Raw genomic sequence first — 18561 nt, 5'->3', positions numbered from 1 at the left:
TTATATTCCCCAAATGAATGAGACCATATAATGTGTGTCCTTCTCCAATTGACTTATTTCACTCAGCATAATATCCTCCAGTTCTATCCACAATGAAGCAAATGGTGGGTATTTGTTGTTTCTAATGGCTGAGTAATATTCCCTTGTATACATAAACCACATCTTCTTTATCCATTCATCTTTTGATGGACACCGAGGCTCCTTCCACAGTTTGACTATTGTGGACATTGCTGCTAGAAACATCGGGGTGCAGGTGTTCTGGCGTTTCACTGCATCTGCATCTTAATTGCTGGGTCATAGGGCAGTTCTATTTTTAACACTTTGAGGAACCTCCAGACAGTTTTCCAGAATGGCTGCACCAGTACACATTCCAACTGACACTGCAAGAGTGTTGGCTCCCCTTTCTCCACATCCTCTCCAACATTTGTTGTTTCCTGTCTTGTTAATTTTCCCCATTCTCACTGGTGTGAGGTGGTATCTCATTGTGGTTTTGATTTGTATTTTCCTTTTTTTTTGTTTTTGTTTTTTGTTTTTTTTATTTGTATTCTCCTGATGGCAAGTGATGCAGAGCATTTTCTCATGTGCTTGTTGGCCATGTGTATGTCTTCCTCTGTGAAGTTTCTGTTCATGTCTTTTGCCCATTTCATGATTGGGTTGTTTGTTTGTTTCTTTGCTGTTGCGTTTAATAAGTTCTTTATAGATCTTGGAAACTAGCCCTTTATCTGATACGTCAATTGCAAATATCTTCTCCCATTCTGTAGGTTGTCTTTTAGTTTTGTTGACTGTATCCATTGCTGTGCAGAAGCTTTATATCTTGATGAAGTCCCAATGATTCATTTTTGCTTTTATTTGCTTTGCCTTCATAGATGTATCTCGCAAGAGGTTGCTGTGGCCAAGTTCAAAAAGGGTGTTGCCTGTGTTCTCCTCTAGCATTTTAATGGATTCTTGTCTCACATTTAGATCTTTCATCCATTTTGAGTTTTATCTTTGTGTCTGATGTAAGAGAATGGGCTAGTTTCATTCTTCTGCACGTGGCTGTCCAATTTTCCCAGCACCATTTATTGAAGAAACTGTCCTTTTTCCAGTGGATATTCTTTCTTCCTTTGTCAAATATCAGTTGACCATAGAATTGAGGGTCCACTTCTGGATCCTCTGTTCTGTTCCATTGATCTATGGGTCTGTTTTTGTGCCAGCACCACACTGTCTTGAGGACCACAGCTTTGTAGTACAACCTGAAATCTGGCACTGTGATGCGCCCGGCTCTGGTTTTCTTTTTAATATTTCCCTGGCTATTCAGGGTATTTTTTGATTCCACACAAATCTTAAGATGATTTGTTCCAACTCTCTGAAGAAAGTCCATGGTATTTTGATAGGGATTGCATTAAATATGTAAATTGCCCTGGGTAACATTGACATTTTCACGATATTAATTCTTCCAATCCACGAGCATGGAATATTTTTCCATCTCTTTGTGTCTTCCTCAATTTCTTTCAGAAGTGTTCTGTAGTTTTGAGGGTAGAGATCCTTTACCTCTTTGGTTAGGTTTATGCCTAGGTATCTTATGCTTTTGGGTGCAATTGTAAATGGGATTGACTCCTTAATTTCTCTTTCTTCAGTCTCATTGTTAGTGTATAGAAATGCCACTGACTTCTGGGCATTGGTTTTGTATCCTGCCACACTGCCGAATTGCTCTATGAGTTCTAGCAATCTTGGGATGGAGGCTTTTGGGTTTTCTATGTATAGTATCATGTCATCTGGGAAGAGGGAGAGTTTGACTTCCTCTTTGCCAATTTGAATGCCTTTTATTTCTTTTTGTCGTCTGATGGCTGAGGCTAGGACTTCTAGTGCATGTTGAATAGCAGTGTCGAGAGTGGACATCCCCGTCGTGTTCCTGATCTTAGGGGAAAGGCTCCCAGTGTTTCCCCATTGAGAATGATGTTTGCTGTGGGATTTTCATAGATGGCTTTTAAGATGCTGAGGAATGTTCCCTCTATCCCTACACTCTGAAGAGTTTTCATCAGAAATGGATGCTATATTTTGTCATATGCTTTCTCTGCATCTACACTTGATCTTAGCCAAAAGGTGGGAAATGATCCTTCTCTGCATCTATTGAGAGGATCATATGGTTCTTGCTTTTTCTCTTGTTGCTATGATCTATCACGTTGATTGTTTTACAAGTGTTGAACCAACCTTGCATCCTGGGGATAAATCCCACTTGGTCATGGTGAATAATCTTTGTAATGTATTGTTGGATCCTATTGGCTAGCACCTTGTTGAGAATTTTTGCATCTGTGTTCATCAGGTATATTGGTCTATAATTCTCCTTTTTCATGGAGTCTTTGTCTGGTTTTGGAATTAAGGTGATGCTGGCCTCATAAAACGAGTTTGGAAGTATTCCATCCCTTTCTATCTTTTGGAACAGCTTTAGTAGAATAGATATTATTTCTTCTTTAAACATTTGATAGTATTCCCCTGGGAAGCCATCTGGCCCTGGACTCTTGTGTCTTGGGAGGTTTTTGATGACTGCTTCAATTTCCTCCCTGGTTATTGGCCTGTTCATGTTTTCGATTTCTTCCTGTTCCAGTTTTGGTAGTTTGTGGTTTTCCAGAAATTCGTCCATTTCTTCTAGATTGCCTAATTTATTAGTGTATAGCTGCCAGGTGCCCATCTCAGTGGGAGCTGGTGAGGCCCATGTTCTCTGGCGGCCCCACCCCTCCCAGGCACAGGGTGACACCAGGGGGAACAATAACACTGGCGGCGCCCAGCTCTTCAGCCCTGGAGTCAGCTCCCACAGTAACTCCCGCAGTCTCCCAGTCTGCACTGGCCTGGATGCTCCCGGGGCGGGGAGTGCTGACCTGCACAGCTCAGGGGCTCTCTGTAGCAGGAGAGTCTTGCTGTCCTGTGCCCTCCTGGGCTCCGCCTGTCCTGGGGGAGCACGGGATCCTGGGCTGTGTACCCTGGCGCCCTGCCGCTGGAATCAGGCTCCCGGGCCATGCAGCCCCCTCCGGCCACACTCCAGCCCTTTATCACACTCGGCCCACAGTCTGTGGAGCGCTGTCCCTGGAATGCACCTCCTCTGTTAGTGACCCTGGAAACCTGGAGGCTCCACTGCCCTTCCTGGGATCCTGACCAAGTTCCCTGCGAGCACCTTTCCATCCAGGAAGATTTTTAAAGTTCCTGCTTCTCCGGGACTGGGCTTTCCTGTCCTGGAGGCTCTCCCTGCCTGGCCTGAGCCTGGCTCCTTGTGTGGCCCCTCCACCACTGGATTCTTTTTTATTTAATTTTTTCCCATCTTCCTACCTTGTTAGAAGTGGGAACGCTTCTCTCTGTAGCATTCCAGCTGTTCTCTTTAAATCTCAGGCCGAATTCATAGGTTTTCAGGATGATTTGAAAGTTACCTAGGTAAGTTGGTGGAGACAGGTGACTTGGGGACTCTACTCTTCCACAATCTTGCCCACCTTCCCCCTTACTGGCTTTTTCTTTAGCACCAAGTTAGTCTGGCATTGAGGTGAATCCACAATGGCAGCAACCAATATCTGAGCCTGTAATTTAGCTCTCCATGTCTTTTCTTGTCTTAAAACCATCTCTTTTAAAAACTCCAGTAGCTACTACCTCTAGTAGGCACTGGATGGCGGGTTGAGGATCTAAAGTTGTTTTAGTCAATTTTCGGCAGATTTAAGGTGCCGACTGATTTATAAAATGCATGTTTAATATAGCTGTTCCCTCAGGTGAGGCTGGATCCAGATTTATACGCTCAGGGGTAGCTTCTACCAAATGACCCCGAAGTAGAACTGGATTTTCATCAGCTCCCTGAGTAATTTCCTGAATTTTAACAAAGCTTTAGAGAATCCTTTTTGCATTCCTACTATTAAATAAGTGATGGTTTTGAGTTTTCCTTCCCTGCATACCCTCTTGATAATTCCAGTGCAGTTCAGTATTTGGGACAGCAGCGATCCCTACCTTATAACAATCTATCTCTGGCTCTAGTTCATCAGCAAATTCTTGAGCCTCTCTGCCCAGATAAGGTTTTTTTACTCAGGGGTACAACCACGAGTTAATATGATATATATCTATATCTATCTATCTATCTATCTATCTATCTATCTATCTATCTATCATCTATCTATCTCTATATATCTATTTATCTATACACACACACATACCTTGCCAGATGAAATCGAACATAATGGATCATTGTTGAAAACCCTGAATAAATTGAGAAGGGTTTTCAGAATATTATCCAAATTGATGTTTTATCTGAGTTAAGTCTGCCGTAGAGAAGGAGACATGGACTCTAATAGTGCCCATTTCTCCATTAACATCCTCCTTAAGGGGATGTAGTTGAGATTTAGGGGGAGTTCCCAGAAGATAGGGGGTCTTGAGGTTTGTAAGAAGGATGGATATAGTAACAGAGCCAATATCCCCTTTGTTTGAATTGGCCAGTGATTCCTCTGGTAGTCCAGGTTTGTTAGGAGGAGGGGGCCTATTTAGACAATCATTGTCCAATATGTCAAGAGGGGCTTTATTAACATGGGGCGTGGCTAGGCACATTCTGCAAGAAACCCTTAGGTCAAGATCTTGATTTAAGGCCAAGAAGGCCTGGACATAGGGCACTTTAGTCCATTTGCCTTATTTCCTGCAGAAAAGATATAATTAGTATATAATATTGAAGTTTATTATTCCATCATTGGGCCATTTTTCCTGTCTCCTAAGGAGTATTGAGACCATGCATTATTGCAGAAGATGAGTCTTTTCTTTTTCAAATCTTGAAATCCAGATTGTTTCCAATGGGTTAAGAGGTGCCCAAGGGGGAGTCTTTGGGGACTTAAGAGAAATATCTCGTGTTCCTATAAAAATGGAAAAGTCCATTACCGTAATTCCCCCTCCCCCAACTCCTGGGTAGTGTCCCATGTAGGAGAATGTCAAGGGTTCCTAGTTCAATACAACCAGAGGCATTTTGAACACTGACTTATTTACTGGAGTGATAGTGACATCCCTTCGCTTCCCTGTGGTTTTTCCTTGGACACAATAGATGCTGGTAGACCAAGAGAGCTTGTCATTTTAACCCATGAAGTCGTTAAGAATTTGCAGGAGGTATCTCCCCTCTACTTTAAGTAGTCAGTGGGGGACATAGATGAAGAATAATGAAGATAGAAATCCATCATGGTCTAAGGAACATTACAACCATGTAGTCTTTAAATCTGACTTCCCCAGGAAACAGTCTCCAGGAAACAGTCCCTGGTTTAGAAACAATACCTAAATTCATTCAGGTACTGGTTTCAGCCACCTCCAAGCAGAGATATTTTGACCAAAAGTGGCTAGGTCAGACATGTGGAGGCGATCATACTGGACCAATGAAGAGGAAAACTTACATGGGAGTCTTAAAATGGGCAACTGCCTTAGTGACTTACGTGGCAGTCCCGTGCCCAAGAAAGCTTTGTACAAGAATAGGACTAAAGAGGGATCCCTGGGTGGCGCAGCGGTTTAGCGCCTGCCTTTGGCCCAGGGCGCGATCCTAGAGACCCGGGATCGAATCCCACGTCGGGCTCCCAGTGCATGGAGCCTGCTTCTCCCTCTGCCTGTGTCTCTGCCTCTCTCTCTCTCTATGTGTGTGACTATCATAAATAAATAAAAATTTAAAAAAAAAAAAAAAAAAGAATAGGACTAAAGAGAGGGCATAAAGTTTCTGAGTCTTATTAGCATTCCCACTAAGGTACTAGCTTCCAGTCATAAGTCAGACTTTTGTTCTTTCCTGAACAGCAGCCACAGGCTAGATGACTGCAGTCTGAGCAATTGATGTGAAAGTAATCCAATAAGACCTTACTCCTTGAAAAGTCCCTGAAATGAATGTAAGAGGTGAAAAGGGAGTAACTCACCAAGTTTGCACCAAGGTTCAAAGTCCGGATGAAGGAAGATGCAGATCCCCACACACCTAGGTGATCAAAATTATGATGTGGGGTCATTGAGTGCAAAGATCAACAAAAAAATTCTTGAGGTGCTTTCGATGCAAAAATGTGCTTTATTAAAGCATGGGGACAGGGCCCATGGGCAGAAAGAATGCACTTGTGATTGTGAAGTGGGACGGATTATGTATTTTGGAGTTGGCTGGGGGGAAGGGAGGGTCAGGTATAGAGATAACTAGAAATCTCTAAAGGGTTTTCTGTATGTTAAAGAAGATTTACAGAATCCTGGAGGTCTGGCTATTGTCATGCTAAGGTTGCTTTTTTTTTTAATAATAAATTTATTTTTTATTGGTGTTCAGTTTGATGCTAAGGTTGCTTTTAATCTCTGGCAAAGCATTAATACTAAGGCAGCTGTAAATTCACAGAGGAATGTCAGTCTCTGCATGTCTCAGGTATTTATAAATGGGCAAGTTATAAGAAAATTTAATTTTATCTGATTTCCCCTACCTTTCTTCTCCTTATCAGTCCCCAGGATCCAATCCAATCCAATGCAATCAAATAATAAAGACCCCCATGGAAGAAGTCATCTTTTTAAGCCAAATGGCTTGTTTTGTGATTTTATGTAATTGAGTTTTAACTTCACCAGAAGTGGTAATCCAATTATCTATTACAGCCAACAGATAATTGAGGGCTATTCTATTATCAAGAACACCTTTGGCCAGAGCGTCTAAGGATCTTTGGTGGGCAGCTATTGCTTTTGCAATGAATTCTACAACAATTTCAAGAATTAAGGAGAAGTTCCTGATCCCAGCTTCATTCATATTTATCCACGCCCAGAAGTAGGAGCCTGCCAAAAGGAGTGAATCCTGAATCATGAGAGCCTCCTGGTAGACCTTTTCTAACTTGATTATGTAAATTTATACAGGGGAGTCAACCAGTGAGATGTAGCTAGATTTCAGGTTCCAAGCCTGAAAAAAAGGTTGCTCTAAATTCCAGAGGTTACCCATCTTAGCAATGGCCTGGGAGGAAAGATGAGGGTATTTATGAGATAAAGATGAGATGGTCTTTCCAGACCAATGGCAGAGTGAAGGAAGGGAAAAGGAGAAGTGGTTTCATGTTCACTTAGAGTAGGAAGTCTTGATCTGGCCCCTTGGGTAGAAGCAGTCTACCTTAATATCAGCTACTTCTCTTCCCTGTCAGTTTGATTCAGAGGTCTCCAGTGTCTGCATAGGACCAGATTATCAGGTGGAGTCTTCTTTACCTGTGTAATGTTTATCCAAGACTTAATATCTTTAAATTAGTGTCAGTAGTCAGGAATACTTGGTAAGGTTCTTTCCAGTGGGGCTTGAGGTCTTCCTCTGATGATGCTTTCAGATACTTGATCACTAGGCCCTAAACTGTGACCAACAGGAGCCTTTGAATTGGGACCCAGGAAGGCTTCTTTAACCTGTTGATGACAGGCTTGAGCATAACGCATTAGAGACCTACTAGTAGTGATCATACTAGCATGAGACAGGGATCAACAGGAGGTTATATATCGATAGAATTCCAACTCTGCAAGGTTTTCATTAAGACTCATCTGATTCAGTGAAGTGGGTGCCTTGATCACTGGAGATTATAGAAGGTATATTTTAAGTGGGAGACACATTTTTTTAGCATGTCCCTCCCACTGTGAGAGCATAGTCTTATGGTGGAGAAAGGCTTCAACCCATTTGGAAAACATGCATACAAAAACGAGGACATATTGATAACCCATACTAAGTGATAACTGAATGAAGTCTAACTGCAAGTGTTCAAAGGGTCTGTAGGAAGGAGGTCTGAGGACATTAGAGACAAAATCAGTTTTTTAGGGTTATGGGTCTGACCAGTTAGATATTATTGGTAGACTGTTTTTGCAATTTTATAGAAATTTCTCCACTAATGTTTATTTATAACTCCAGTCATCTTAAATGCATTAGAGGAAGGAATGCAAAAATCAGAAAATGGGGTTTATCAAGGAGCTGGGAAAAAGCAAGCAGCCATCTCAGGTTTCTCATAGCCCCGACTATTTACTTAATTTATAGCTATTGTTTACTCATCTCAATTTCTCTGGTTCAAGAGCAAACTGTTGCCATGTTATAAGGATGTGAGGATGGCAAAAGCCTGGCCATTAGGAGCCATTTTTTGAGGAAGCAGAATGGACCTCATCCACGTGTGTTACAATCATTATAGATTCTGTTTCTGCTGCCTTTGCATGGCATACCTTCTATAATCTCCAGTGATGGAGGAACTAAGATTTCTAAGATTTAAAAATTCTAATAAATTTAATATATTCAAAGTTTTTTCCAAAGATTCCTTTTACACAAACCTTCTACAATTTTCTTTTTACACTTAGATTTTGTCCTGTTTTCCCTTTTTATTTTTATTTTTCAAAAGATTTTATTTATTTATATATGAAAGACACAGAGAGAAAGAGAGGCAGAGAGGCAGAGAGACAGGAAGAGGGAGAAGCAGGCTCCATGCAGGGAGCCTGATATGGGACTCGATCCTGGGATTCCAGGATAACACCTTGGGCCGAAGGCAGGCACCAAACCACTGAGCCACCCAGGGATCCCCAAGTTTTCCCTTTTTAAATAACCAGCCTTATTTTAGGACGAAATTACTTTATTTCTCCTCAACAAAAATGTGTCTTTATTCCTCATAATTTTTTCTTACCAAAAGCATGCATTTTCCTCCTAGAAATAGAAATATTATAGAAGCATAGACATAGAAAATATATTTTCCCTTATTATTTCCAGTGGCCTAATATATTAAATTTATTGGAATTTTTAAGCCTTAGAAATCTTAGTTTCTAGTGAAAATTAAATAATAGTGATCTGTCTCTTTTACTACAATTCTTTAGATTTTCAAATTCATAAATATTTCTCATGATTTTTAGAAGTTTATGTGTTTTTGGATTTTCCAGTGTAGCATGAACAGATCCAGATATCTTTTAGCTTCTCTGTAATTAGAAGCCAAAAATAAACCGATACTTGGTAATTAATGTTTTAGTATTTTGTTTTACTTGGAAGTAATCTAAATATTTAACAGATTTAACTTAATTCATCATTTGATCTAACTCGGCAAAACTTTAGGTTTTAGGTTACCAACAAGATTCGGGAAAACAATTTCAACACCTAAAATTTTTCATTTTATTTAGGTCTATTTAATTTACTTGTTCTTAATAATTATGCTTAGATCACTCATAAAAACTTTGTGAGGCATCAAAGTCACTCATTCCATTCATCTTTCGATGGATAAAGAAGATGTGGTTTATGTATACAATGGAATATTACTCAGCCATTAGAAATGACGAATACCATTTGCTTCGACGTGGATGGAACTGGAGGGTATTATGCTGAGTGAAATAAGTCAATCGCAGACGGACAAACATTATAAGGGAGTAGAGGGGAAGAGAGAAGAAATGGGTAGGAAATATCAGAAAGGGAGACAGAACATGGAAGACTCCTAACTCTGGGAAACGAACTAGGGGTGGTGGAAGGGGAGGAGGGCGGAGGGGGGGGGGTGACTGGGTGGCGGGCACTGAGGGAGGCACTTGACGGGATGAGCACTGGGTGTTATTCTGTATGCTGGCAAATTGAACACCAATAAAAAATAAATTTATTATTAAAAAAAAGTCACTCATTCTTCCAAGCTACTTTCTTTTAAATATTCTGCAACAGAGATAACATTGACCTATCTGACTTTAAGTAAACCCCAGTAGCCTACAAATCTTAATTTTGTTGCTGATATCTCTAAAGACACGTCTATTTTAATCAAACCAACAATCTTAAACAAGCTCTCATGTGGACATGAACTTGAAAAGACATTTTGGTTAGTTTCTATCTTTTTGTTAGGTTTAGAATGATCAATCCTTTTTTGCACTTGTCTTCAAACCACCTAACTAGGGCTCTTTTGGAAATTAATTTTAGCGATGCCATCCAGAGGTATTTATAACATACCCACAAACACATGTGTGCGAAGACTGTGTAGTTACCAATACTTGTGAAGATTTTTAAGATTTGAACTTGTCCGTAGAGTTGAAAGCTGTGCTAGAGTCTGGGCATGAGCCCTTTAGCAGTTTTTTATTTTATTTTATTTTATTTTATTATTTATTTATTTATTATTTTTTTTTTTTTTAGCAGTTTATTTTAAAAATACTTCTCTTTCTCCCCCTTCAGTCCCCGGTAATTGTGAGCTGTGTTTACACTGCAGAGGCATGATAAAGTGTGTAACTTTAAGGGGAAGAAAAAAAAGTAAGTTCTTCCAAGAAGGACTTTGATTTTCTAAGGCCAATAATTTACAGGGCTTTTCAGATAAACAACGGAAGTTCATTTGGTAAAAGAATAGGTAAATATTGAATTACCGGTATACTGATTTTTGTTTTGTAAAATAAGGATAGTATTTTTAATTCCTCAAAGAATTGGACAATAGGGATCCCTGGGTGGCGCAGCGGTTTGGCGCCTGCCTTCGGCCCAAGGCGCGATCCTGGAGACCCGGGATCGAATCCCACGTCGGGCTCCCGGTGCATGGAGCCTGCTTCTCCCTCTGCTTATGTCTCTGCCTCTCTCTCTCTCTCTGTGTGACTATCATAAATAAATAAAAATTAAAAAAAAAAAAAGAATTGGACAATAACTTAAATGACATCATATGTTCATTCCCCTATCCTACTACATTATCCTCAATTTGTTGTTTTCCCTCTGGGTACATAGTTTTGTTGTTTTTTTAATTCCAGTATAATTAGCATACAATGTTATATTAGTTTCCGGTATGCAGTATGGTGATACAACAATTCTATAGTTGCTTGGTGCTTATCATGATATAAGTGTGCTCTTAATCCCTTTCACTTATTTCACCTATCCTCCCACCGCCCTCCCCTCTGATAACCATCAGTTTATACTCTATATTTAAGAGTGGGGTTTTTTTTGTCTCTTTTTTTCTTTGTTCATTTGTTTTGTTTCTTAAATTCCACATGAGTGAAATCACATTGTATTTGTCTTTCTCTGACTGGCTTATTTCACTTCACATTATACTCTCTAGATTTATCCATTTGCTGCAAATGTCAAGATTACATTCGTTTTTATGGGTGAGCAACATTTATTGTATATATACATATATTACTTTTTGTCAATTCATCTATTGACAGACACAGGTTACTTCCATAATTTGGCTATTGTAAATAATGCTGCATGGGTACATAGTTTTAAGTATTTCTGGCAGCGTTGTGTAACCCCTTGGATGTCTGACAGGTCGCCAAAGACAGTCCAAAGGATACTGGATTCCACAAATCTAAAGTCACTCCCATAGGTAGCTAAAAGAAACAATTTGCATATACCAGGCAGGCTGAAAGCCAAGCCTAGTTATCCAAAACAGGACAAGCAAAAAGGCAGTTGCTATACCTAGGAGAGAAAAGAAAAATCCACAATGGGCTTGAATTTGGAAATGAAGGGACAACAGTGAGATTATATTTTCCTTTCCAGACAGAGCACCACAGACAGAGGTTCAGAAGAACTGATTCTGGTAAGAATTTTCATTCTTCACTGGCTTTTGACAGTTTGTCCAGGATCCCATACACAAGCTCTGGTATCCACCAGAGTTTTCCCTTAGCTATTTAAGGGAATAATGTAGCAGTTTACCAGAAAACTCCTCACTTGCAACACTGAAATTGAGTTGGTAGATTGTTTCATCTTGTTGTACCAGTCTCTTAGTCCTCACAATCGGTCAGTTTAGTTAAACTCATTTCTAGAGGCAGTGATGCAGGTGTGTTCTCAAGGGTAGGCCTATGGTTCAAGCAATCAGGTAGTAAATAAGAGACATTTTTATGGAAACAGAAGAAAAGCAATGTTAATGATTAGATCAAATTATAAACCAATTTTTGAGTTTTAAGGGTAGCCAGTAGAGAAGATTTCTATATGTCAGGCTATTGTCAGGTTTAATCTGATCGGTATTGAAATGAAATAGACCAGGCAAAAGTTGGTCGAAACAGATTTTTAATGGGACGCGCTCTCTGGCGAGGTTCTGCGGCCGCAGGGGAGGGAGAGAGTGGGCAAGTCGTGGGCGCAGGGGAGGGCAACGGGCTTTTAAAGAGGAGGGGAGTAAGGGCTTGAGTTCTGTATGGTGTGATAGGTATTAGGTTTATTACTGGTGAAATTGGCCTGGGGGCAATAACTGCCCATGCCCTTATATGGGGTCTGGGTAAAGTACCGTTCAGGTTTCCTGCATAGGTCCAGGCTCCCCCTGATGACACGTCCTCGGGAGGTCTGCTGGTGATGGGAAAGTTCTGAGGTGGGGGCAACAAGGTGGGGGGTCCGCCAACATTTTGTTGGTGCTTCCGGATCCCTCTTGATCCCACCGGCCCAACAGCTATCTTACGGAGTGACCCACAGAGCAAGAGGCACAAAGATGGTTTACACCTGAGCTGCTGTGATTTCTCAGAAACTTATATCAAATTGTTTATATTCAGTTTGTAGAGCTTCAGGAGAAAGGGAAGTTTTTGTTTTTAAACGATTCCAAGTCAGAAAAGTGAGAGAACAATTTAACAATGCTAATTTGGATAGTTGTAGCCAGCCATTGGAGGACACTAGAAGAACTCAGGATCTATTCCAACTTTTAATATTCCAGCATTAAAAGCTAATATTTACAAAGGTGTGTTGAGGAGGAGAATTTCTTCTGCTATTCAAGTCCTTCAATTTCCTCTAGAAATTGACATGAGGCAGATGAACAGGTGAAAATCCAATTTAATTTCATAGGTACAGGGATCCACAGGGTCATGAAATTCCAAAGACTTATATGAAGCTTCTGGGAGCTAAGAAGAGGGGGAGGGGCCTGAAGATACAAAAGGGAGAGGGATCATCAGCACGAAGTTGAGATGCTTGGAAAACAACACTTGCCGTTTTATGCAGATAGATTTATTAGGTAAAGAGAAATCTCCATTAATACCTGTTTTCATAGTAGAGGGAGGCAGTTGAGGAAGGAGGGGGAGAGTTTGGATCTGCTGGGTTTTGATTGCTCTTAAGTCAAAATAATGTTCATGCCAAAGTGGTGCATTTTAGGGCAGCCTGCCCTCGGTCCCTACAAGTACCTCAGATATATATTTAATTTTGCACTAGCTTTTTGCAATGGATCTTTCAAAGACAATGTTTTGGAATTTTGAAGCTTTTTGGAGGCTTCTGCTTGCCAATTAAAACAGGTATCCCATTTCATTGACCTTGGCAACCCTTGCTTTCAAGTGCATTCCTTAGAGGACCTTATCTAACTGAAACATTCTCCATTATGGCCATGATAATTCTGTGTTTTTTAGTAAAATTTTTACCATTTCTGTAGACCGTCACAGCTCCTGGCACCGTAGTTTTGTTTTTAGATATGAAAAAGCAAGTGTGCCGGAAGGTGGTTACACTTGACTTCTGATTTTAAGGATCCCATTAGCTGAGCCTTTGTTTACTCAAAACAAGACAAGCTCAATGCAACAGCAGTAACCACAAGTTGTCACTGTGGACTGGCCAAGAGAAGGCTGTGCCCAATACCAGCAATTCCCAGTGTGGGCCAAACCAGCAAAATCCACTACGGAGACTTGCAGACTAGAACTGGGGAAAGGGGGAAACCTGCAAACCACACTGAATGGGGACCACAGGTTGGAAATGAAGAAGAAATTCCAGCATTGAATTGTGGACTGAGCCAAGGGCTAAGGAGTGGCGCTCCCTTAGAATCTCCCGTTAGTGTAGACAGATATGTTAACCCTGGACTAGAAAGCCAATTAGGTCAGGAGCTGGAATGCAAAAAAAGAGCAGAGCTTAACTGAGTGACTTGCCAATGGCTTTTAGAAACAGCCATAAAGACAGTGAACTTAGGTGGTCACAGAGCACCACACTTGTGTTTCTCCCTGTTTCCAAACGCAGTCAGAATCTTGCTTCAGACACTGATGCTGCCATGAAATCGGTTTAAAAACGAAATGAAACAAAAGTACCCAAGTAAACTTGAAGGTCTCATTGGCTTTATTAAATGATTCACAAATCAGGCAGCATCTCATCTAGCAAATAGAGGGGAGCTCCCCTGAGCTAAGTAAGAGACAGGTTTTCTAAGTGAACCACTGCAGGTTTGTGCCTTGGTTAGTTAGAAACTGCATCAGGTTGAAATGTCACACAAAGAAAGGTTTCCAGCAAATAAGGAGATGATGAGGGATGGCTTCCAAAGCTGTGACTCTCTGAGCTAAAGGTGAATGGATTCTCCTTACTTAGGGTTAAAATGAATATTTAGAGTAGGAGGCCTGTTCATCTTATGTAAAAGTAGGCATAAGGTAGCACATGTGCCTTAAGGAAACATGCCTATCCATACATTACCTGTTATGTAAATGAGGTTTGTGCTGCTTCTTGAGATTTTAGTATTATAATGAGCAAAGGTAGTTGGTGGCCCATTGAGTCTGGGTCCCTGTAGCTGTGAGTCAGGGATTAGGTTCTAACTGGTCTTGTTGGTCTGGGCTGGCTGGAGATCTTCCCAGGGCAGTCACTATTGCCTGAGGGGTAGTTTTGGTTTCTATTTGCCTGAGTTAAGATAAGGTGGAAAGAAGAGCTTAAGGAAGAATGTGGGACAAAGGTTGGCGAATACAAGCAGGTGAGCAATAAAGGTGATGTCCTGAGGCGTAGCTGGTGACAGTTTTTAAAGGCAGAGATATGGCATTAAAAAAAAAAGAAAAAAGGAATTTATTAGCGAGGATGCATTGTTTAGGCAAGGTTACCTACCAGTAAATTTTCTAGAATTGACCAGGAATTTTTTTCTTTTTTTAAGATTTTATTTATTTTTTCATGAGAGACAGAGAGAGAGAGAGAGAGAGAGAGAGAGAGAGAGGCAGAGACACAAACAGGCCCCATGCAGGGAGCCCAACTCGGGACTCGATAACGGGTCTCCAGGATCCCGCCCTGGGCTGAAGGGGGCGCTAAACCACTCAGCCACCCGGGCTGCCCTTGACCAGGAATTTCTGTGTTGATTGGTAGTGAATTCTTGGGGTGTTGAAATTACAGACAGGTGAGGCATTAAGTCTTGGGGCCCTTTACTGACTTGGGGCCCTAAGTGATGTTATCATGGGCCTATAGTTTTCTTCTTAACATCATTTTAATTAAAAAGAATATAACTCAGGACCAGTCAGATGGAAGGGATGCACAGGGCAAGGGAAGGGGCCCAGAGCCCCATGCCCTCTTCAAGCGCACCACTCTCCCCAGATATCCACTTGTTCGCCAACTCAGAAGTACTCCCAACCCCTTCATCATATAGGCACACTTGATTAAGTTATTGGCCATTGGCTCTTGATTCAATTTCCAGGCCCTGTCTCCTCCCCTGAGGTCAGGGTTGGGACTGAAATTCCAAACCTGTAATTCCATGATTGGTTTTCTGGCACTGACTTCCCTTGAATCAGAGAGCATCAACTGGATCAACTGGGTTAGCTGGATGATTGAGGAGATAAGGGAAGTAAAGTCTCCAAAGTCCTCTGGCAAGTGAGTGGTGTTGTCCCCAAGATTTCGAATCCGGGAAACCACCAAGGAGCCGACACCGATGCAAACACACGAGGGTTTATTTACAAGCTCGAGCTTGGGTCCAAGTGCACCCGACACAGTGGAGCAGGGACTTGGACCCCGAGACCTAGAGGCGCAGCAGCTTTATAGGGGCCAGTGGCCAATGGGATACGCAGAAAGTTGCACAGGCATGTCGGTCCCCACGCAGGTGGCCAATTGAATTACACCTTCCCCTATAGTATCCACTTGAGCGGGCCTATTACTCTGGTCAGAATCGGGGCGGAGTTTTGGCGGGCACAAGGCGGGGTGACATTGTTATGAGCCCATTTCCGATTAGGGTGTGCCCAGCGGCTGGACTGGGGGGGGGGCAGCGCCTTAAGCAATAAGCAGGTCATGTGGGGGTCACACAGGAGGTGGCGGGTGCAGCAGAAAATGGAGTTAGTCCTGCTCTGCTTGTCCAGGGGCAGGGGATTTTTGTTAAATTTCCTGGGTCCCACAAGTGGCAGTCCTAGGCAAAATTCCTTAAGTGATGCCTTGGGTCTTTTGAGTACCAGGCACTCTGCTAGGTACTGGGGTCAGAGAAGTGCAAGAGGCAGCACCCATCCTATTTAGTCTTTGTTCTTCCCTATTTCTGGTTCTTTCCCCTGGGGGTGGGGCACAAATCCCTGTGGAGTTCCTTCTGGGGCCTGCTGCCTCTGGGGTGCTATCCGTGAATGTCCCAACACGGTGGGTTTCTTTCCTACTCCGGCAGTGGGATGTCCCCTTCTCCCTCTAGAGAGGCAATCCTCTGCATCCTTGCAGAGTCCGGTGGTATTAATCAAGGCTCCTTTCCACAGAACAGTTTTGTTGGGCTCCAAGGCAGGCCACTCAGAACTGTGCCACTTTGGCATATTGATTATTTTAAATAAAAGTTCCTTAAGAAACAGCCAGTGCAAGAAAACACTGACTTCTCCTTGTCTTCAGAAGACAAGAAATAAATATCTTCTGTAAAAGGTGGCCTCTCTGCACCAGGAGGTAAAGAGATTCTTCTTGTCATGCATGGGAAATTTGTCGTCAAAAAGGCTGTATAAACAACCCTTGTTACCTTTTATTGATTTACTACCAGGCCGAAATTCTGTCCAGAATTCCTTACTAATTGAAGCTCTCCAAGTCGTTTTCTTTGTCCTGTCAATTCTTCACAGATTTATTGCCTCTTTGTCTAAGAAGTATAAAAACTGCCTGCCTTTGGTCATTTAGGTCTCCATGTCATTACTGGACCTCTGTGTGTGTGTCATAAAACTACCCCCCCCCCCCCCCCCCATTAATCTGGCTCATGTCCCTTACATTCTTCTATCAGCTGGAGATCCTTGACAGCAGAGGAAGTGGTTCCTCCCCTGCAGTTGGGCGTAGCCAGCTGGGTCAGCTTCCGCTGGATATTTGCTCTGAAGGGTCTGCAGTTTTGAGATCTCGGGAAATCTGACGTACAGCCAGCGGAAGGTAAGATTTCTTACCCTTTCAGTCTCCTGGAATCTCTGTCTGTGGGGTCTGGTGGAGGGAGAGTGATGACATTCTTTTTCTCTTTCTCTCAAATTAGCAGGAGAAAATATTTGTAGAACTAATTCCTTTAGTTTAGCGACTCTTGGTAAAAATTTGGTAGAGTACTGTTTGGTTAGTGATCCATTTCCTCCCAGATGGCTTTTGTTTTCCTTTGTGGTGTCTTTTGTGTTGTTTGTCTTAAAGGGGATTACCATAAATCAGAAGGCAGGCATAGGCCCTCTCAGCTGTTCAAGTGGGCCTCACACAGTGCTGGGTTCATGCTTCTCATCAGGCAGTGTCTGTTTAGACATACTTTGCTGTGGGTCCCTTGTAAAAACTGGATGAAGTTTTTCTTTTTGTCTTGTTCTATGTCCTAGGAACTTGGCTTTGTGACCAATGAGGATATTCTCTTTGGTTTCTGCCATCTGGAGGGTATGTTTACTGGGGTGCATTTACTGGGGTACACTAAGGTAGCCAGTTGAATAGACTGGGGATCGGAGACATCCATTTATAGGCAGCATTTTCTTTGTCCAGTTGTGCCAGCTCTCAGGGGAGTTTGTCCTAAGAGCTCCTAGACTGTAAGAGCCTTTGTCATCTCAACCTTCATTGCTTCATTGCTTGCTTTATCGAGCACTAACAAAGTGCTCGAAAAATCCCATTCCAGTAGCACCTGCCCACTGTCACAGATTGGCGGGTCTGGGACTGGAAGCTTCACCCTTTTATGGGAGACTGGAGACACCTGATACACCACATCATTCTTCCCACCTGGCCCTGAAGGTCTTTGCTTTCTTGGACTATTCTTGGGAGTAGACTTTTGGATCATGGGGTTTTCATCAAACTAGATCCCTCTCTAGGGATGCCCTCTTGTATCTTTGGTCAAAGCATAAAAAGGTTTATTGGTTTGAGTCACTATTAATTGATAATTAAATAGTAAGAACAATGGTAAGATCAATGGCCGAAAGATGAATCCTTTAAATTGGCTAAATTAAAAAAAAGTCTTTATGGTGAGCTTTTAATTGTTTTATTAGTATAAAGCTAGCTTTAAAAGGATTCCTTTGACAAGATAAAGAACAGAAATTAGACTTAAGGCAAAAATTAATGTCTATATCCATTGCAAATTTCCCTTCTTAAAATCTGACCCGATCTGTCAGTTTTAACTTCCCTTTCCTTATAAGATTTATTTTAGACAGCAGTCCAGCTTAATCTCAAACTCAAAGTATACAGGCTATTCTTCTAAATGCTGGAAGCCAAGAAGTAAATTTGGCAGAAGTACCTGGGACAGGGAGTAGGGCTTGCTTTGCTGTAATCCGGGTCTGCCAGCTTTAGGCATTTCTATGCAATGACCTTGGCAGATGGATCTTAGAACTATGCATCTCCCCCGCCCACCCCCCCCACCCCCCCAGAATTCATCATGTCTCTTGAACAGCAACAGATCTTTTAAATTATAAAGCCCCTTTTCCTCCACTTTCAAAAGTTCCTACCAAATTTAGAGGATTTAGAAATGTTAATGGCTGTTCGAAACCCCAATCACAGAGAACTTGGCTGCTAAGGAAAGTTTCTTTCAGCTCCTGATTATATTATGATTATTAGGCAAACCAGAAGGCCCCCTGGAGCCCAGCCCC

General features: G+C 41.9%; 1 pseudogene; it reads left to right on the top strand.

The window, feature by feature from the left end:
* Positions 1-11237: 11237 nt before the first annotated feature.
* The window catches only part of LOC118352154 (pantetheinase-like), a 33873-nt pseudogene continuing 26549 nt past the window's right edge, over positions 11238-18561 (top strand).

The sequence above is a fragment of the Canis lupus genome, chromosome 1, assembly GCF_003254725.2.
Source record: "Canis lupus dingo isolate Sandy chromosome 1, ASM325472v2, whole genome shotgun sequence".
Classification (NCBI taxonomy): Eukaryota; Metazoa; Chordata; class Mammalia; order Carnivora; family Canidae; genus Canis; species Canis lupus.
Note: the sequence above shows the minus strand (reverse complement) of the source record. Positions and strands in the feature narration are given on the sequence as shown.